Genomic DNA, 18,990 nt, shown 5'->3' with positions numbered 1-18,990 from the left:
TGAAGCACCCATGGAATCGGTGCCTATGCCTACTGGAGTCAGTGGAAAATTGTTTAAATACCAGAATAATGGCAGTAATAAGGCTTTGATCCTGTAACAGGATCCACGCACCAGATCCCTGCACGGAGCCCTTGGTCTTCAGTGGATCAGCTTGGAGGACTGGGGCCTATGTTTGTCCATAAAGCACCTTATATCCTGCACCACACCTTTAGCTCATCTGTTCTTACTCTAGGTTTCTTGGGTTTTCTTTCCTTCTTTAACAATCTTATATTCTCCCTTTAGCTTTTCATCCATGGGGGGGGGGGAGGGAGGGAGGAAGAAGAGAACAGCAGGAACAAAAATAAAACCCCTATGAGGAAAGGAAGGAATTATTTAAAAGTGAAAACAACAGCTAAAGACAGAACACCAACTGAGTCAAGAAGTGGTAGAGGGCAGGGTTCTTTACAGACAAGTGCAACCCTTAATTTGGAACTTAATGTGTAGTTACCATGTTAACGGGAACATTAAACATGTCTTAGGTTGGCTGAACTATTTGGTTAAAACATATATATAATTTAAAAATAGAAATTCCTTTCCCTGTATTCTTAGAAATTTTTTTTTAAATCTAATTTATTCTTCGTTATATTTGCCTTTTTAAAAAAAAATTCATCCCACTCAAAAAATGAGACCAGATTGGTCAGTTTCATATTTTTTCTACAAAACTCATTAAAAATAAATTGTAAACGTGGGGCCTTAACGCCTGACAACATGACTTGGAATTTAAGGCTTGATCCTTAATTGCTAAATAATACGCTTTTAATTGCCTTAGGTCTTCTAAGCTACAGTAGACCATACATATCTGCAATATGCAATTTTGAAAGTAGTAAATAACAGGAAGATAAGCAGAAAAGGTAAGAAAGAGAGAGAAGGAAAGAAAAGAGATTCTCCTTAGTGATTCCATGCAGTGTGCTCTGCCCCTCCTCTAGGAATAGCATGCACTAAAACAATTCCCTACTGAAGCCTCCTGTTGATCCCAAACATTCTCTGGATTCATCTCTTTAAGAAACTACTAGGTTTGGTCTAGGAAAAAGAAATTAATTTCGAAACCAATCACACGTGAACATGACCAGGGCAAGTTCCCAAACAGACTTGCTCTCAAGTGGAAAGGAAGTTTCCCTGTCCCAAAGTAAAGGTAATTTTAATGGCAAATTAATAAATATTATAGGCAGTGATGCCTATGGTTAAGGTTGCCTGACTCTTCACATTACAAGATCCTGTTTGCAGTTGCTTACAACTTAAAACATTTGGGCAAAAACTTTCTGTGCTGGGTGTCGGCCTCAGGTTGAGTCTTTTAGGGAAGTTTTCAGCTAAAATACTTCAGCCAGTTCCAGGAAGGTAGTTAGTGAAAAATATATTGTTCTGCCCATGTTAAAAAAAAAAAAAAAGTGAAAACTTCATACAACTGTTATGTTGAGAAGCTCTAGCACGTTGGCACTCTACACCAGTGGTTCTCAACCTATTTGCCATTGTGGGCCACATATGTAGCTCTCTGTGTGTTATGCGGGCCACATCCACACAATATATATATACTATCTGTATGGCCCTGAGGCTGGCACATGGGCTGCAGCTGTGTGCTGATTGGGAAGCAAGTTACCCACGGGTTGAGAACCACTGATCTACACATATGCCAAAGAGTGACATTTAGTGCTACCAAATTCGTGGCCATGAAAAACGTGCCACGGACAGTGAAATCTTTTGTGTGCTTTTACCCTATACTACATAGATTTCATGGGGAGACCAGCATTTCTCAAATTGGGAGTCCTGATACAACAAAGGAGGTGCAGGGGAACGGTTGCACAGTTATTTTAGGGGGGGTTGTGGTATTGCCACTCTTACTCCTGTGCTGCCTTCAGCGCTGGATAGCCAGAGAGCAGCTGATGTTGGCTGGACACCCAACTCTGAAGGCAGCACCCTGCCAGCAGCAGCACAGAAGTAAGGGTAACAATACCATACCATGCCACCCTTACTTCGGCACTGCTGCCTTCAGAGCTGGGCGGCTGAGGGTCCAGCTCTGCAGACAGCAGCACAAAAGTAAGGGTGGCAATACCATCCCATCCCATCCTTACTTCAGCACTGCCTCTGGTGACGGCGCTGCCTTCAGAGCTGGGATCTCGGCCAGCAGCCACTCTCCAGCCACCCAACTGTGAAGGTAGCACTGTTGCCAGAAGCAGTGCAGAAGTAAGGGTAGCAGTACCACAACCCCCCCTACAATAACCCTGTGACCCTCCCCCCAACTCCTTTTTGGGTCAAGACCCTTACAATTACACCATCATGACATTTCAGATTTAAATAGCTGAAATAATGACATTTTTTAAATCCCATGTCCGTGAAATTGACCAAAATGGACGATGAATTTGGTAGGGCCCTAGACATAGTCCATGTTGTATAACATTTTTAGTAACTTTGAATTTTTAATTATGTTGGTTATTTCTCTGGCTACAATTTTATAATACATTATCTGTTGCTTTTTACTTTGTGTGGGTTTTAACTCTGTATTCCTGATGTGTGAAATAAAGAGTCAACTTATTTCCTTTTTCCATCATATTTATCTAAGCACACCAAAAAGATATGCAAACCCATATTTATTAATCTTGGCATTTGTGCTATTCAGTGTTAGCATCTATAACACAGAAGCAGGACAGGGCACCTGCAACGCCCACTGCCTGTCCTGGCATCAGGATATTAATCTGGCACTACATAAAGTGAGCTAGTGCAGTAGTGTTGCAAGTCTCATTTTGTAGTGCTGTCTTCTGCCTTTCGTACCTGTTGACAATCTGTTCAATAAGCTATTGGCTCTAGTTAATACTAATTAGCTATCCAGTTTTGGACAACTGCTAAGGTAAAGTGCAGTTATCTAGTTTGGCCCTTGGGATATTTCACAAAGGCTCCCAGTCTCCATGTTTTCTGCCTCTAAAGAGGCGACAACCAAAATCAAAGTTCTGAATATAACACCTACATAACCTATGTAACCAGAGAAAATAAAGACTTTTCCTCTATTTCTTCCAAAGGTAGTCCAGAAAAAAATTATTTAGGCCTCAGTCCTGCAAAACTGTGCATGCAAGTTATCTCACTGAAGTCAATGGAACTCGCTACTCTTGTGTGTAAGCATTTGAAGGGGCAGGGCCTTACAGTGTAATCTGGAATGGATGTTGGTGGTAGTGAATGCACACACTGTGAGGGGATATACCACCTCTCTCAATTTAAATAGAAAGTAGAAGCAAAATGGCACATTTTTTGCTATCCAAATTGAGTTATTTAAATCTGATTTTTATGAAGTCTTTGAATTTTAGCTATTGAATGTATTTTTTAAAAAAGGGGAGGAAGATCTTTTGACTAAAGCATAGGACTGAGAACTAGGTCTGTATTCTGTTACTGACTCTGTCAAAGAATTCCCATGCGATGTCAAGTATGGTATTTAATGTCTCTGAGCTTCACTTTCTTCCTGTGTAAATTGGGGAGCTGCCTTCACAGACATGTTGTAAACCTTCATTTATTAAAGTTTTGTGGCATACTTTGAGATTCTTGAGCGAAAGGGTCAACCAAAGTGCAAATCAATATAAAAATGACTGCATATTCTTTCTACATTCCACTTAAGTTTGAGAATGTAATAAAAGAACCACACTTCACACAGCTAGACGGCTTTTCATCTGACGATCTCCCAGTGCTTCATAAAATAAGTTAAGTCTCACAAGACTTAGACAGGGTAGTATTATTATCCCCATTTTACATATGGGTAAGTATAGAGGCAGTAAGGTTAATTTGCCTGCTTTTTACTTATGCTAAGCACCTGCAGCTGCCTCTGACTTCAAGAGATTTCTGGGAGCTCAGCAACTCTGTGGCCAAGGTCAGATGCTACTAAGAGGAATAGAATCCAGGAAACTTGACTCACCACATCCTATTCTAGCACACTCCACTCCTTCTGAATGATACACTCTTTTAAACTACTAATTACTATGAAAGATAATATTCCTTTCCACTTCCAGAGGGCACTGGATCACAGTTTTTCCAACCAAGCTCACGCTCAATCCTTTTTAAAAATTACGCTGTGTTTTTTGGTTTCCTTTTTGCAGTGTGCATGAGGATTACAAAGTTCAGAGCTCTGGTTTTAGCCCTTTGAATTGCTAAGTTTTGGTGGCTGGGATAAAATAAGCAGCATGAGCTACACCTATAGCCTCCTAGCCTCCCATCCAAAAACCCAAACATGGAACACTATATGGTGGCAATGGCAAACCATTTTGGGGAGGGTAGGGACGGCATAATCAACTACCAACAACCCCCAGCATCCTAAGGATGTTAACGGGCCTCAATTAACGCTGCCACCCTCTTCAGTTAACCGAGGACGGACAAGATCTTTGCTTACCCCTCTGTAGTTCGCTGCAGAACCTGTTTACATAACCAACTCTCCAGCTCCAGCGTATCAGAGTGCGGCTCCCACTCTCCCCTTACACAACCCCAGCTGCCAGCGAGGCACCGCCCCTTTGCCCGGCGTCTGAAAGAAGCAAGGGCGGGCTGAAAGGGTGAAGCGAGAGGGTGATATGTTGGTTAGGGGCCAGCGAAGGAGCAATCGGTGCGGAACGGGGACAAGCGGAATCACTTCAGCAGGGGCTGCTGGAAACCGCTGCGCTCTGGGACTCCTTTAAGTTGCAGAGGAGACACGGTGTGCAAGGGGAAGGCACGTGGGGAGTGTAGCTGATGGGGCCGAAGGCAATGGGAGCATGAGCGAGCCCTGCCCAGCTTAGGCTGGCACATCCTCCCCCTCGACTGAGCAAACTCAACCCTGCCCTGCATTGTGCGGGCATGTGCCTTCTACAGGAGCCTGTGCAAACCCATCTGAACCCTGTAATGCCTGACCCAGGGTGGCTGCGGGCACGCTCTGCAGTAGCCTGTGCAAGCCCAGTTCTGCGATGCCTTACTCAGGCTGCATCTGCAGAACCTGTGCTTGCCCACCCTAGACAGTGGTGCCAGTCCACGGGCACCTGAGCAAAGCCAGCAGTGCTATTGCTGGGATGTCACAACCTCTGAAACTGCAAACCCAGTTCAGCCCAGCTGTGCCTGGCTCAGCCTGCCATGTTCCACGGAAACCTGCTCCTAGGACAGGCATGGGAGAGGTGGACACAACCTCTCCTTATAACTAGATGAGGGAGGGAAGACTTTACTTCTCTTTTCAACCGAAACTGCTGTCCCTCACATTCCTACTGTCACCCTCCCCTCGCTAACCAGTCTCTCATTTCTTCTTTGCTGAGTTAACTCAGGTGTTGCCCCCAACCCCCATCCTGTCTACACACAATTAAAGCCTCTCACCTGAGTTTAATGGTGCTTTCAACCCCCGCCAACCTGGTGCTGTAGGCTAATGCCCAGGTGCTGCTTTCACTGGGGCTCGTAACCCACCCACTGTGCACTGAGGATCCAGGCTAAATGTCAGATGGCTATAAAAGTGCCCAAATGCCAAACACCAATAGTTGGATTCTAAATATCATGAAACTTTCTGAGTTCAACATTCTATTCTCTGCTTCTTTTGAATGATTTGTGTGTTTTGTATTAATATTTACAGGACTACATGGGTCCTTAGGGCCAGATCCTCAAAGTATTTAGGCATCCAACTCTGAAATCAGTGGGATTTAAGTGCCTAAATACCATGATTACAGACTTTTAGCTAAGGGCCAAATTCTGTTCTTGTTAACCCGAGTGTCCAGTAAATCTGGAGTAACTCCACATAAGTCAGTGGAAGCAGTAGAGGTAACATCCTCCATGGGGCTCAGAAATATGTTTGCAACTTTAGTTTCCTGAAGGACTGTGTTTTGAAATCATGCAGGAGGGATCAGGGACCATTTTAATGCTCAAAGGAGCATGATAAGCTTGCCTTCTTTTTTATCTTTTCTTACCAGAGAGTAGTTTGGGCCTCCCTTATCTCTTCTGCCAGCTAAGCTTTAAATGTGCTCTTCTGGAGCCATGCTTTCTAAACCACTTAACTCAGGCAAAACTCTCTCTGTACAAAGGGGGTCTGGTCTAAACAGTTTTTGTAGTGATAAGCTGGTTTGGGTGTAATTTTTTTTTCTTGAAATGATTAAAACAATACAACTCCTAGTGTTGGTGCAATTATATCAGTATGTCGGTGCCCTATATCAGTATAACTTATTCCCATTTCTATACCAAAATAACCCATACTTATATGAGCACCTTTTATACCAGTATAACGGAGTCAGACTAGGTGGATTGTATAACTAACTCTACCAATATAGTTAAAGCAGTGCAACTTTGTGCATAGACAAGCTCAAGAGCCTCAGGCTCTCACCCATTGTCTGTGACTGAGCAGAGGAAGGGTATGGCTACACTACGAAATTAGGTTGATTTTATAGAAGTCGATTTTTAGAAATCGATTTTATACAGTCCCCACTAAGCACATTAAGTCGGTGGAGTACATCCTCACTACCATGGCTAGCTTCGACTTACAGAGCGTGCACTGTGGGTAGCTATCCCACAGTTCCCGCAGTCTCTGCTGCCCATTGGAATTCTGGGTTAAGCTCCCAATGCCTGATGGGGCAAAATATATTGTCACAGGTGGTTTTGGGTACATATCATCAGTCAGTCCTCCCTCCATGAAAGCAATAGCAGACAATTGTTTTGCGCCTTTTTTCCTGGGTTACCCATGCAGACACTATACCATGGCAAGCATGGAGCCATGGCAAGCATGGAGCCTGCTCAACTCACCGTCACCGCTGCTGTTGTGAGCATTGTAAACACCTCACGCATTATCCTGGAGTATATGCAGAACTGGGCTAAAAGACGCCAGCACAAGGACGATTATGATGAGGACGTGGACACAGACGTTTCTGAAAGCACAGGCTGTGGCAATTGGGATATCATGGCAGCAGTGGGGCTGGTTGATACAGTGGAATGCTGATTCTGGGCCAGGCAAACAAGCAGACTGGTGGGACCGCGTAGTGTTGCAGGCATGGGATGATTCACAGTGGCTGCAAAACTTTCGCAAGCGTAAGGCCACTTTCCTGGAACTCTGAGTTGCTTTCCTCAACCCTGAAGCACAGGAATACCAAGATGAGAGCTGCCCTAACTGTTGAGAAGCGAGTGGCGATAGCCCTGTGGAAGCTTGCAACACCTGACTGCTACCGGTCAGTTGGGAATCAGTTTGGAGTGGGCAAGTCTACTGTGGGGACTGCTGTGATCCAAGTAGCCAATGCAATCATTGACGTTCTGTTATCAAGGGTAGTGACTGAGAAATGTGCAGGTCATACTGGATGGCTTTGCTGCAATGGGGTTTCCTAACTGTGATGGGGCGATAGACGGAACGCATATCCCCATCTTGGCACTGGACCACCTTGCCAACCACTACATGAACCGTAAGGGGTACTTCTCAATGGTGCTGCAAGCACTGGTGGATCACAAGGGATGTTTCACTGACATCAACATGGGATGGCCAGGAAAGGTGAATGACACTCGTATATTTAGGAACTCTGGGCTGTTCAAGCAGCTGCAAGAAGGGCTTACTTCCCAGACCAGAAAATTACTCTTGGGGATGTTGAAATCCCTATAGTTATCCTTGGGGACCGAGCCTACCCCTTGCTACCATGGCTCATGAAGCCATATACAGGCAGCCTGGACCGTAGTCAGGAGCAGTTCAGCTGTAGTCTGAGCAAGTGCAGAATGATGGTAGAATGTGCCTCTGGACGTTTAAAAGCTCGCTGGTGCTGTTTGCTGAGTAGGTCAGACCTCAGCGCAAACAACATTCCTATTGTTATTGCTGCTTGCTGTGTGCTCTATAATATCTGTGAGAGTAAGGCGGAGACATTTATTGCAGAGTCGGAGGTTGAGGCAAATCATGAGGCAACGATTTTGAGCAGCCAGACACCAGGGTGATTAGAAGAGCACAGCAAGGCACGCTGCGCATCAGGGAGGCTTTGAAAACCGGTTTCGTGACTGGCCAGGCTTTGGTGTGACAGTTGTGTGTGTTTCTCCTGGATGCAAACCCGCCCCCTTTGTTGATTTTAATTCCCTGTAAGCCAACTACCCTCCCCCCTTCGAAATAAAGTAACTATTGTTTTGAAACCATGCATTCTTTCTGTATTAATTAAAAACAAAATGAAATAATGGACAGTGTAGCCCGGCTGGGGTGGGAGCGGAGGGAAGGACAAGACCACATTGTTTATTGTAGCCACACTAAAAATCAAACTGTTTGAATGACAACCTTCTGTTGCTTGGGGCATCCTCTGAGTGGAGTGGCTGAGTGCCTGGAGCCTCCCTCCCCGCGTTCTTGGGCATCTGTGTGAGCCAGATATGGAACTTGGGGAGGAGGCCATGCGGTGATATAGTGGATGCAGTTGGGGTCTGTGCTCTTGCTGGCTTTTCTGCAGCTCCAACAGATGTTTCATCATATCCGTTTGCTCCCCCATTAGCCTCAGCATTGCGTCTTGCCTCCACTCTTAGTGCTCACTTAATTCTTTCCTGGCCTCTGCCACTGAATGCCTCCATGCATTAAGCTGTTCTCTATCAGTGCGGGAGGACTGCATGAGCTTGGAAAACACGTCATCGCGAATGTGTTGCCTTCTAATCTGCGATAACCTCAGGGACAGAGATGATAGGGGGAGCATAGAAACATTTGCACTTGGGGAAAGATAAAAAGGGAGAGTAAAATTTAAGATGATACATTTCGGAGAACAAAAGGGTGACTCTTTCATAGTGAATCAAACAATTCACAGCAGACAGCACATTTGCTTTAGGTACCAGGTCATATTTTGCCTTTTATATTGAGCGCCTGCTGGTAGGGTGACACATCACACACGGCTGGGCAACAGAATTTGGTTTCCAGGCAGCCACGGTAAGACTTTTGGTATGTGGGGTTGGCTTCTTACGCCTTCATAACATGTGGGAATGTTTTCAGACTGCAGCGCCCTCCTTTCCCAGAGCAAGCAATGGGTTGGGTTTCACATATAAAAGGAGGGGCTGCGGTTTTCGAGTGTATGTGCAGCACACACCTACCCCCAACCCACTTCGTCGCTATTCTCTGGGATGATCCTTTCTCCCCTCCTACCCACTGCGTGGCTATTCTCCGGGATGATCCCTTCACCCCTCCCCGCTGCCGCATGGCTATTCTCTGGGATGATCCCTTTTAGCCAAGCATAAGCAGCCCAGCATGAACAGGGTCCTTTTACTGTTCCCTTACAAAAATTCCCCTATTTCAACCAGGTGACCATGAATGATATCACTCTATTGAGGCTAACACAGAAAGATATAGACCAAATGTTGCTTGAATGCGACCAAAACCCAGGACCATTCATAGCCATGCTTTGTGCTGCAATGATTCCAGAGTACTTGCTACTGGCTTGGCATGGTAAAGTGTCCTACCGTGGAAGATGAAATAAGGCAGCCCTCCCCAGAAATCTTCTGCAAAGGCTTTGGAAGTACCTCCAGAAGAGCTTCATGGAGATGTCCCTGGAGGATTCCCGCTCTATCCCCAGACATGTGAAAAGACTTTTCCAGTAGCTGAACTGGCCGCAGATGCATCCCAATTCTTCAGGGCAAATCAAACATTAAACACTATTGTTTTTAAACCCTGTACTATAGTTACAAACGTGCACTCACCAAAGGTGCCTTCTCCGGCTTCAAGGTCGGGGATCTTCCCTTGGGAGGGTATTGGCTCCAAGGTGATGAAAAGGTCCTGGCTGTTGGGGAGAATGGATTCACCTCTTGCCTGCTGTGCGTTCTCCTCCTCCTCCTCTTTCTCATCCACAAAATCCTCCTCTCTGGGGGCGCTGCATGGTCACCTGTGCTGCTGAGTTTGCCACGCTGACCAAACAGGAAATGAAATTCAAAAGTTCCCAGGGCTTATCCTGTGTACCTGGCTAGTGCATCGGAGTTCAAAGTGCTGGCCAAAGTGGTCATAATGGAGCATTCTGGGCTAGCTCCCGGATGCCCATACTGTCAATTTGTGTCTGCACTACCCCAAATTCAACCCAGCAAGGTTGATTTTAGCACTACTCCCCTCATGGAGGAAGAGTACAGAAGTCGATTGTAAGAACACTTTAGGTCGATGGAATGGGCTTGGTTGTATGGACGCAGTCATTTTTAAATCGACCTGACGCAGCTAAATTTGACCTAACCCCATAGTGTAGACCAGGCCGAAGAGTTTCCAATACGACAAATTAGCTCCAGCGCTTTCTAGCCCTCATGTATTTTTCATTGTTTTCTAACTCATCAGTTTGTCATTTTTCTTGTTTTCCTGGCTTTCTTTTTCTTCTCCTCCCACTCATTGTTCTCTTTCCTTTTTTGGGGGTTGTTGCAAGTCCTTCCAAGTTTCAGGTGTGTTAATCAACTCTCTGGCAGTAACTAGTGACCCTTTCATTCCATCATACCGTCTGTCTGCAACAACAGAGTAGTATTGTAAAAAGCTGTGATCACTATTGAAGTGATTAGGATTTGATTGACACCTGCAATCCTTGCAGGGCCTGCAGTTTAGATTACAGATATTGGAGGCCTCTCAATGGAGAAAACTTGTCATCATGTCCTAAAGATGTCAACAAGCTGTCAAACACAGGTGCCATTAAACTAAATAGAACACCACACCAGAAACAGAAGTTACAACTGAAATATATAACAAGAATTTGGCAACCGGCTATATGAGGAAAGAAAGTGGCTCTGTAAGAAGGGTTTAAAAATACTTGAATCACTTAGTAAACAGCCCGGTGGCAATTATGTGACAAAGATCTAAAAATGCATGATGCAATAACTGGTAGCAAGGGAGGATGCTTGGAAATGTCTGGAGTAGTAGTCATCTTACTTTAGAAAAATAAAGCTTACTGTAACCTCAGACTCATTATTTCACAATCCTCCTCTACAGTAACTAGAAAATCAGGGTCTAAATTCTGATCAGTTGTACAAACTGTAGGTTGCTTCTTAGTTACAGTGGTGAAACAGACGAAGATAAATTTGGATTTAAAATATGGATGGGCAAAGGGTAGAGATAAATAAGGCCCCATTCCTACAGACATTTTTGCAGCTGCTTAACTTGACTATTGTAAACAGTCTTATTGACTTCAAGCATTCATAGTAGTAAAGTTAAGTACTGTAGGTGTATAAATGTGTGCAAGATCAGCGCTTAATATTGGATTTGAACCTTCATTTGAAATTTAATGGTCTTTTTGGAGATTTGAAAAAGTTTGGAGCTCTTTTCTTAAAAAGAAGTTTCCCTTTGTAACAGGGCCACTAGGTACTAAGTGCCCCCTTGTGGCCTGGGGTTACTCTGCAGCACCCTGCCTCACTTTCTGTTTCTGCTCAGGGCCCCTTAAAAAGACCACACAGTCTAGGTATTTGAAACATTTCCTTCTGGGGTCCAATATGTGAAATCCTGAACATCCCTTTCTCAAGATGGGGCCAGATCTTGCTCCCTGAGAGTCTGTCTCCTTCCTTGGTGCTTCTCACAACTTAAGGAGCCAAGCTAATTGTTTCACAGGTGGGGTGGTGGTTCTATCTCCTCCCTGTCTCTGTGATGTTCCCATTTTGCATGTTTCTGCATCTGGGGGTTCTGGCCAGGAAAAATAACAAAATACCATGGAAATGCCTGTTCTCAGGAGTTTTTGAGATCTGTTTAGGCTTAGGAAGTCCTGATACTTTTAAAATACTTGTCTGAACTGAATCGGACCTAGGTTTAAAATGTTTTCTTTGAAATGAAGGATTGTTGTATGTACTCAGTTACTTTTTCTATATGTGAGTGTAATATATTTTACTGTAACTATTTTGCATAAAGGCCAGAACCAGCCACTAATATAAAATATGGTTACCCCCTTATTTAAGGGCCTATAAGCATCTCCTCTGTTGGTTTCCAGTTGATTTCCAGATGTAGTTCAATATATTCATTTTAATCTATGAAGCCCTATGTAGTTTGGATTTGGCTACTTAAAAATGGTATCTCCTTTTATGTGCCACCATGACAGCAGATATTAATGAGGGCTCCTTGATGGACCTTAGAATTGGACATCCAGAGGCTGGTAGTTGTCATGATATATGGAATCACAGTTTGGTTAAGCAGGAGGGGGTTATTAAAGCCATAACTGGAACTCAAGCTGTGTGTTTGTCTTTGTCTCCTTTGTCTTGTTTAGCAGAGATTAAATCCTGTCTGGAAGTCTGTATTTGCTCATAGAGACATGCAGTTCCCCACAGGGCCAGATCTACTTAACACTCAGTGTTGCAACCCCTATCTAGAAAATCACAAGAACAATGTTGTCATCCACAAAGCCTGTTAGGTGCCTAGGCAACCTCTACAATGGATGGGGAGAGATAGGCACCTTAAAATTAGATCCTCAAAAGCCAGCACCCTGGACAAGGACCTACCTATCTAGCCAGTGGGAAATGCCAATGAGAAGGGTGTGCCCTGTGCCCTAAACCCCGCCCCCTCACAGAGCTGGGCACATAAGTCCAGGATGCCTCCTTTTGCCTGTGATTCCACGAGCAGGAATCCCTTTCCTAGAGTCAGATGATTTAGGCGGCTAAGTTATTTCTTATGGGAAGGCATGAAACACCTCTCTCACGCCACACCAAATAACTACAGGAGAAGGACGTAAGTGCTGCCACTGGTGCCCACCTTGTAACATTTAATCCAATTGGTACATTACTTGCCTAGGATGGAGAAGACCCAGGTTCAATTCTCCCTTCTGCCTGAGATGGGAGAAAGGATTTGAACAGGAGTCTTCCCTTCTCAGAAATGTACACTAACCCCTGAGCTATGGGATAGTCTAAACAAATGTGGCATTCCCTCAGTCTTTCCTCTTAAAGCTCTTCTAGTTTGAATTAACTACTTAAAGAGTCATTGGGCCAGAGTGAGAGAACACTAGAGAGAAATAATTATTCTATAGCTGTGTGATTAGGACACCCACTCCCACAGAAGTCCCCCTGCTCCAATGATTTATCCAAAGTGGAATCACCTCTTCCTCCTGCTGTGGATGGATTTTGAAAGGCACCTGCCATGGTAGGCATGTTCTGAGCATGCCTACTAGATCAAGCCTAGCAGGAAGATAGGCATTTGCCTGCCTGTCTTTCTTCCCGTTCATGGATTATGCTAGGGCTTAGGTGGGAGATGTGTGTTCAGGTGGCTAAAGCAAGATAGCAGTACACATGCCAAAAGGCAGACACTTAGGCAACAGAGAACTTTTACACTGAAAATGTAGACACTGAATGAGGAGCCTTCAGTGTTAGCCAGCAGCTGAGCAGGAGCTTTCTGAATTGTAGTGAAGCCTGAAGCTGGGACTTATGTGCCTATGTAACTTTGTGGATCTGGGCCACAGTGGCTTAATACCATACTGCAAGTAAACACCATTACAAGTAGCAGGTGATCTCTATAGAGGGTTCTTGGACTAACGAATTGTCTCCTGCTATTCTGTTGACCTTCAAGGCACTTTAATTTTATTTAAACTCTGCATCTCTGGCAGTAGGGCAGTGAGTATGCAGACTCTTTATTAATATTCTTATATTGTGTTTTTTAAAGCTATGACCAGGCAGTCAGAGGCCCGACATCTAGAATTGACCTGCTTTAAAAAATTTAGTTTGTGGAAATACAATATAATGTACAGCTCAGGCAGCTGTGCAGTACTGAACAACTGAGTAGGTTGCAGTACCAGATAAAACTAGAGATTGTAGATATATAACAGATTTATATACAATCAGTTTTATATTTTTGCAGTATATACATGTGAAGGTGTCATACAATAAATATTACTGCAAACATTCCAGACTGCCATTACTGAATTTCGGTGCACCCAGAGTGTAAGCATGTAACATCAACAAATATAGCACAAGTATCAGAGGGGTAGCCGTGTTAGTCTGCATCTGTAAAAGCAGCAAAGAATCCTGTGGCACCTTATAGACTAACAGACGTTTTGGAGCATGAGCTTTCGTGGGTGAATACCACTTCGTCAGATGCATGTAGTAGAAATTTCCAGGGGCAGGTATATATATGCAAGCAAGCTAGAGATAAAGAGGTTAGTTCAATCAGGGAGGATGAGGCCCTGTTCTAGCAGTTGAGGTGTGAAAACCAAGGGAGGAGAAACTGGTTCTATAGTTGGCAAGCCATTCACAGTCTTTGTTTAATGCTGAGCTGATGGTGTCAAATTTGCAGATGAACTGAAGCTCAGCAGTTTCTCTTTGAAGTCTGGTCCTGAAGTTTTTTTTGCTGCAGGATGGCCACCTTAAGGTCTGCTATAGTGTGGCCAGGGAGGTTGAAGTGTTCTCCTACAGGTTTATGTATACTGCCATTCCTAATATCTGATTTGTGTCCATTTATCCTTTTCCGTAGAGACTGTCCAGTTTGGCCGATGTACATAGCAGAGGGGCATTGCTGGCATATGATGGTGTATATTACATTGGTGGACGTGCAGGTGAACGAACCGGTGATGGTGTGGCTGATCTGGTTAGGTCCTGTGATGGTGTCACTGGTGTAGATATGTGGGCAGAGTTGGCATTGAGGTTTGTTGCATGGATTGGTTCCTGAGCTAGAGTTACTATGGTGCGGTGTGCAGTTACTGGTGAGAATATGTTTCAGGTTGGCAGGTTGTCTGTAGGCGAGGACTGGCCTGCCACCCAAGGCCTGTGAAAGTGTGGGATCATTGTCCAGGATGGGTTGTAGATCCCTGATGATGCGTTGGAGGGGTTTTAGCTGGGGACTGTATGTGATGGCCAGTGGAGTCCTGTTGGTTTCTTTCTTGGGTTTGTCTTGCAGTAGGAGGCTTCTGGGTACACGTCTGGCTCTGTTTCCTTATTTCTTCATGCGGGTATTGTAGTTTTGAGAATGCTTGGTGGAGATTTTGTAGGTGTTGGTCTCTATCTGAGGGGTTAGAGCAGATGCGGTTGTACCTCAGTGCTTGGCTGTAGACAATGGATCGTGTGACGAGCCTGGGATGGAAGCTGGAGGCATGAAGGTAGGCGTAGGGGTCGGCAGGTTTTTGGTTTAGGGTGGTGTTAATGTGACCATCACTTATTTGCACCGTGGTGTCTAGGAAGTGGACCTCCCGTGTAGATTGGTCCAGGCTGAGGTTGATGGTGGGGTGGAAGCTGTTGAAATTGTGGTGGAATTTTTCTAGAGTCTCCTTCCCATGGGTCCAGATGATGACGATGTCATCAATGTAGCGTAGGTAGAGAAGGGGCGTGAGTGGACAAGAGCTGAGGAAGCGTTGTTCCAGGTCGGCCATAAAAAATATTGGCATATTGTGGGGCCATGCGGGTGCCCATAGCGGTGCCACTGATCTGGAGATATATATTGTCATCAAATTTGAAATAGTTGTGTGTGAGGATAAAGGCACAGAGCTCAGCAGCCAGCAGCTAAATATAGCACAAAAGACCACCTGAAAACAAATGCCAATCTGTATAGTGGGGGGCTTACTCTCCTCTCACTCACACTAGTTTTATATTGATGTAACTCCACTGATTTTAACTGAGTTACTCCTAAAATACACTAGTATAAGTACGAGATCAAAAACATTCTTAACTGTGGCTTATATACGTATATACGCATTGATTAATGCTGGAATGCACGTAGGAAACCAGCAGGCTTAGGATAACTAATCAAGACCTAGGCTGAGGCTTGACATGAGCAATGAGAGGCATGTGATGTCAAAACCAAAAGACAAAGTGCAATAAACCAGCTGACTGGTATGAAGTAAGAGACTGCAAAAATAGGCTATAAGTATTTTTAAGGAATATGTGTAACTGAAATTTACAAGTATTAACTGCAATAATGCTATAGAAACTGATTGGTGTAAATGCTAATGCTTGTGACATAAATGCATAAATGTACCTATCTAAGTGGGGAACCCAAACAAAGTGGGGTATGGAAGTTCAAATAAGGAAAAGGGATCAAACCCATTATGAATATGCATAAGATGAAGTGGGCATTAGCGTAACATAATATAAAAGATGTTCCCTTGCCTAAGTATGGTGGAAGGAACCATGGCAATGTCCACCTGTTGTCTTTCTGGTATTGCCACAAAGGATGGCGTGAGTAGTTTGCCATCTGTTTGGCTGGCTAATAAAGGGTTTAATCACAGCAACAGCAGTAATTTGTGTTTGTCCCATTTGTGCATCTTTAGGTCCTCAATTTGGTTACAGTCTCTCTACTGTAGCCAACCTAGGGGCTGACCCCTCAGAAACCACTGTATTATAATGTATATATAACCCTGCAAGATCAACAGATTAGGCTACATAACCTATATAGCTCCTTGTTTTTGGAGCTGATTGAAGGAAAAGAGAATAAGCAGGAGCCCAGTGTCGCTACATATGTTATGTGATCTCAGTTTCCACCTATTGTCCATTTTTCTTCACTTGTCAAGTTTCAATTTTTAAAAAGATAGGCTAATCATTTCAAAGTCCCAACAGAAATATGGGAAGATACAAAGCCCAGAATTGGTTAACTTTTCCAAATTAATTCTTCTTACTGCAGGGTTTTTAACTGCAACAGATTGGGGGTTCCTATGTACTCTGAACTCTGTCCAGAAATCCCAAAAATATGTTGAATATCTCAGCCATCCATGAAAAACTAACCCAATAAAATCCATACCATAAATGCACTGTTATGGAATCTAGTCACCATGTACTGTGTCTGTTCTCTCACGGTGTGGCAATAATTTGACTGAGGAGTTTAAAAACACAGAAGGCGACTGCTTCTTTATCTATACAGCACAATCCTCTTCCCTCCTCCCCGACGAGAGAGAGAGCCTACAATGCACACAGCAAAATCCTCCTCTGCCAAGCTCATACCTAAAGACGGGGAACAGACTGACATTCAGTACGCCCCAGAGCAGACACTGTAACACGTGTGTGTAATCCCACCTTCAGTCCCACAGGGGGTGAGAGACTGACACCGCAAAATTCCCATCTCATGCCTAGAACTGAGAGGGGCTGTGACTAAGCAAAGTCGCTTCGCCCTCCACGTGGAGTCTTAAAAGTTCCCAACCCTCCGCCCCGACTGCTGATTCTCCTTCCCCAGCAGCTAAAGCGGATCTATACAGCGGCTCCCTTCCCAGGCGGCGTCCCGCGGGATGCAGCGCCCCAAGCGCCTTGCCTGTGCGTCCTGCAGCTGAGCCCGACCAATAAAGTTATTGTTGATGCTGCCCGGTTACAAGATGGCGGCTCCCATGGAGAGCGTGTGAATCTCTCCTGCCTGCTTCGGGTTCCTGCTGCAAACGTTCCTGTAAGTCGCAGCATCCGAGGCACGGGGGTGCGTGTGCAAGGAGTCAGCAGCTCCTCTGGCTCGGAGGCTTTGGGGGAGGACTGGAGTGGGTCTTGCCCAGTCACCGCGCTGGTCGCTCGCATGTAGAAGGGAGGAAGCGGCTTGAGTGGTGAGGTCTGGGCTGGTCTGAGTGTGATGTATCTGGTTTAAAACAGGTTGAATTAGTGAGGCTGGAGGTAGCCCGGAGCTGCTGCTGCTGACCAGGACTCTAGTTTGATGGGAAGAATAGAGATTCGCGCGCGCGCACACACACACGTTGCTGTGTCCCAGGTTGTGGGGACAGTTTGAATGAGGGCAGGTCTGGACAAATGAGAACATCTTTCTGAGACACGCAGCCAGGTCTTTGTTCCCCCACTGGGAGAGGGATTCGCTCTGTCAAAAGGAGAGAGGCTCTTCTCCCAAGTGCGTGAGACTTGGCACTTCTCGGGGATTAATGCAACATCTTTCTTTCCAAGGAATTGGGGAGACAGTTGTGCATAGCACTCTTCACTCGCTAGAAATCTCCCTCATTCATATTGCCCCTGTGCTTTAAGACCAGCATTAGGTGTGTAAAATTATGTGACAAGCTGAACTCCTTACTCACTTTCATTACCCCTATCCCCAATGAATTATATTGATTCTTTCCCTCTCATTTAATTATGGTTTAAATGTCAATACTGAGAAAATATTAATTAAAAGTTGTGGTGTTTACCTGTGCTCATGCTGCCTTTTAGTCTGGCTCATACTGGTAAACGCTGAAACTCTTAATTTAAAAACGAAAGTGAAAGGCATTTAAGGGTTTACAGCGTGAATGGGAAGTGTGTTGTTCCTAAATAGAGATTTGTTTGTTGCAATAAGAGGAAAACATTGGCATCGTTCAAGAGAAATTAGGCTTTTTATAAAAGGAGATTATTAAAAAAAAGATGATTTAATTGGGATATAGTAGTGTCATCAAAATAAAAAACTTAATTGTAATAGAAGAGTCCTACATTCCTGAGCAGCAATTAGTCTAGCATTTTGAGAGAATAAGGCAGTAATTTTTTTAAAGTAATTAGATGTTAAGGTTCCCAGGACAACCTTATTTTTTTTTAAATAAAAACCTTGCCTATGGTGTTGATTTTTAGAAGGTAACTGCTATAAAAACTCTATGGCCCAGCTCTGCCACAACAATTGTTTTTCTGCATATAAAAGCCAGGGCCAATGTTCGGGGATAGTACGAGGGCAATTGCCTGGGGCCCCACACCACAGAGGCCACTGTGAAGCTAAGTTGCTCAGGCTTTGTCTTCAGCCCCGGGTGGTGGGGCTTGGTAGCTCAAGCTGCTGTCCCATGCAGCAGGACTTTGGCTTTCTTCCCTGGGCCCTAGTGAGTCGAATGATGTTCATGCTTCGCCGACCCCCTGAAATCTGCTCCTGACCCCTGGTTGAGAACTAATGATCCATAGTACATCTAAAAAGAATATTGCTATTTGTTGAGAATTGTGGCATGTATAGTCAATTTACTAGCCTGTTTTCAAGGCACATTTTCTGTACAGGTTATTGTAGCAATAGAACGGCTAGGCAAATTAGTCCAAAAAGATTTCTGTGAATATCTGAAATTTTAAATTAGATCATTGCAACATTGTTCCTGCCTCTCATGTTCACTTTTCACAAACTTCCAGGTGATAAAGATCTACTGGCCTGAATGTTCTTGTAAAGGTGTTTTTCAAAACAATAGGACAAATGCTGTCCTACCTTTTAAGAGATACAGC

The 18,990-nt window shown here is 44.4% G+C and overlaps 3 protein-coding genes and 1 long non-coding RNA gene across 5 annotated transcripts in view; 1 reads left to right on the top strand and 3 right to left on the bottom strand.

Annotated features, from left to right (window-relative positions):
- The window catches only part of VOPP1 (VOPP1 WW domain binding protein), a 194,294-nt gene extending 189,820 nt beyond the window's left edge, over window positions 1-4,474 (bottom strand). For both annotated transcript variants that reach the window (XM_050937829.1, XM_050937834.1), the window contains exon 1: window positions 4,400-4,474. The gene's annotated coding sequence lies outside the window, so the exon portion shown is untranslated. The remainder of the gene's footprint in view (window positions 1-4,399) is intronic.
- The window catches only part of BLVRA (biliverdin reductase A), a 44,991-nt gene extending 40,494 nt beyond the window's left edge, over window positions 1-4,497 (bottom strand). Inside the window, exon 1 of the mRNA XM_050937797.1 lies at window positions 4,400-4,497. The gene's annotated coding sequence lies outside the window, so the exon portion shown is untranslated. The remainder of the gene's footprint in view (window positions 1-4,399) is intronic.
- Window positions 4,498-8,177: 3,680 nt separating this feature from the next.
- LOC127043766 (uncharacterized) lies at window positions 8,178-10,741 on the bottom strand. Its single transcript, XR_007772313.1, has 2 exons — window positions 9,634-10,741; window positions 8,178-8,655 (listed from the first exon to the last, which is right to left on the bottom strand). It is a non-coding gene; the product is annotated as an uncharacterized LOC127043766 (long non-coding RNA).
- Window positions 10,742-17,009: 6,268 nt separating this feature from the next.
- LOC127043746 (cytochrome c oxidase assembly factor 1 homolog) overlaps window positions 17,010-18,990 on the top strand; it is an 88,104-nt gene continuing 86,123 nt past the window's right edge. The window contains exon 1 of the mRNA XM_050937844.1: window positions 17,010-17,224. The gene's annotated coding sequence lies outside the window, so the exon portion shown is untranslated. The remainder of the gene's footprint in view (window positions 17,225-18,990) is intronic.

The sequence above is a fragment of the Gopherus flavomarginatus genome, chromosome 2 (assembly GCF_025201925.1).
Source record: "Gopherus flavomarginatus isolate rGopFla2 chromosome 2, rGopFla2.mat.asm, whole genome shotgun sequence".
NCBI lineage: Eukaryota > Metazoa > Chordata > Testudines > Testudinidae > Gopherus > Gopherus flavomarginatus.
Note: the sequence above shows the minus strand (reverse complement) of the source record. Positions and strands in the feature narration are given on the sequence as shown.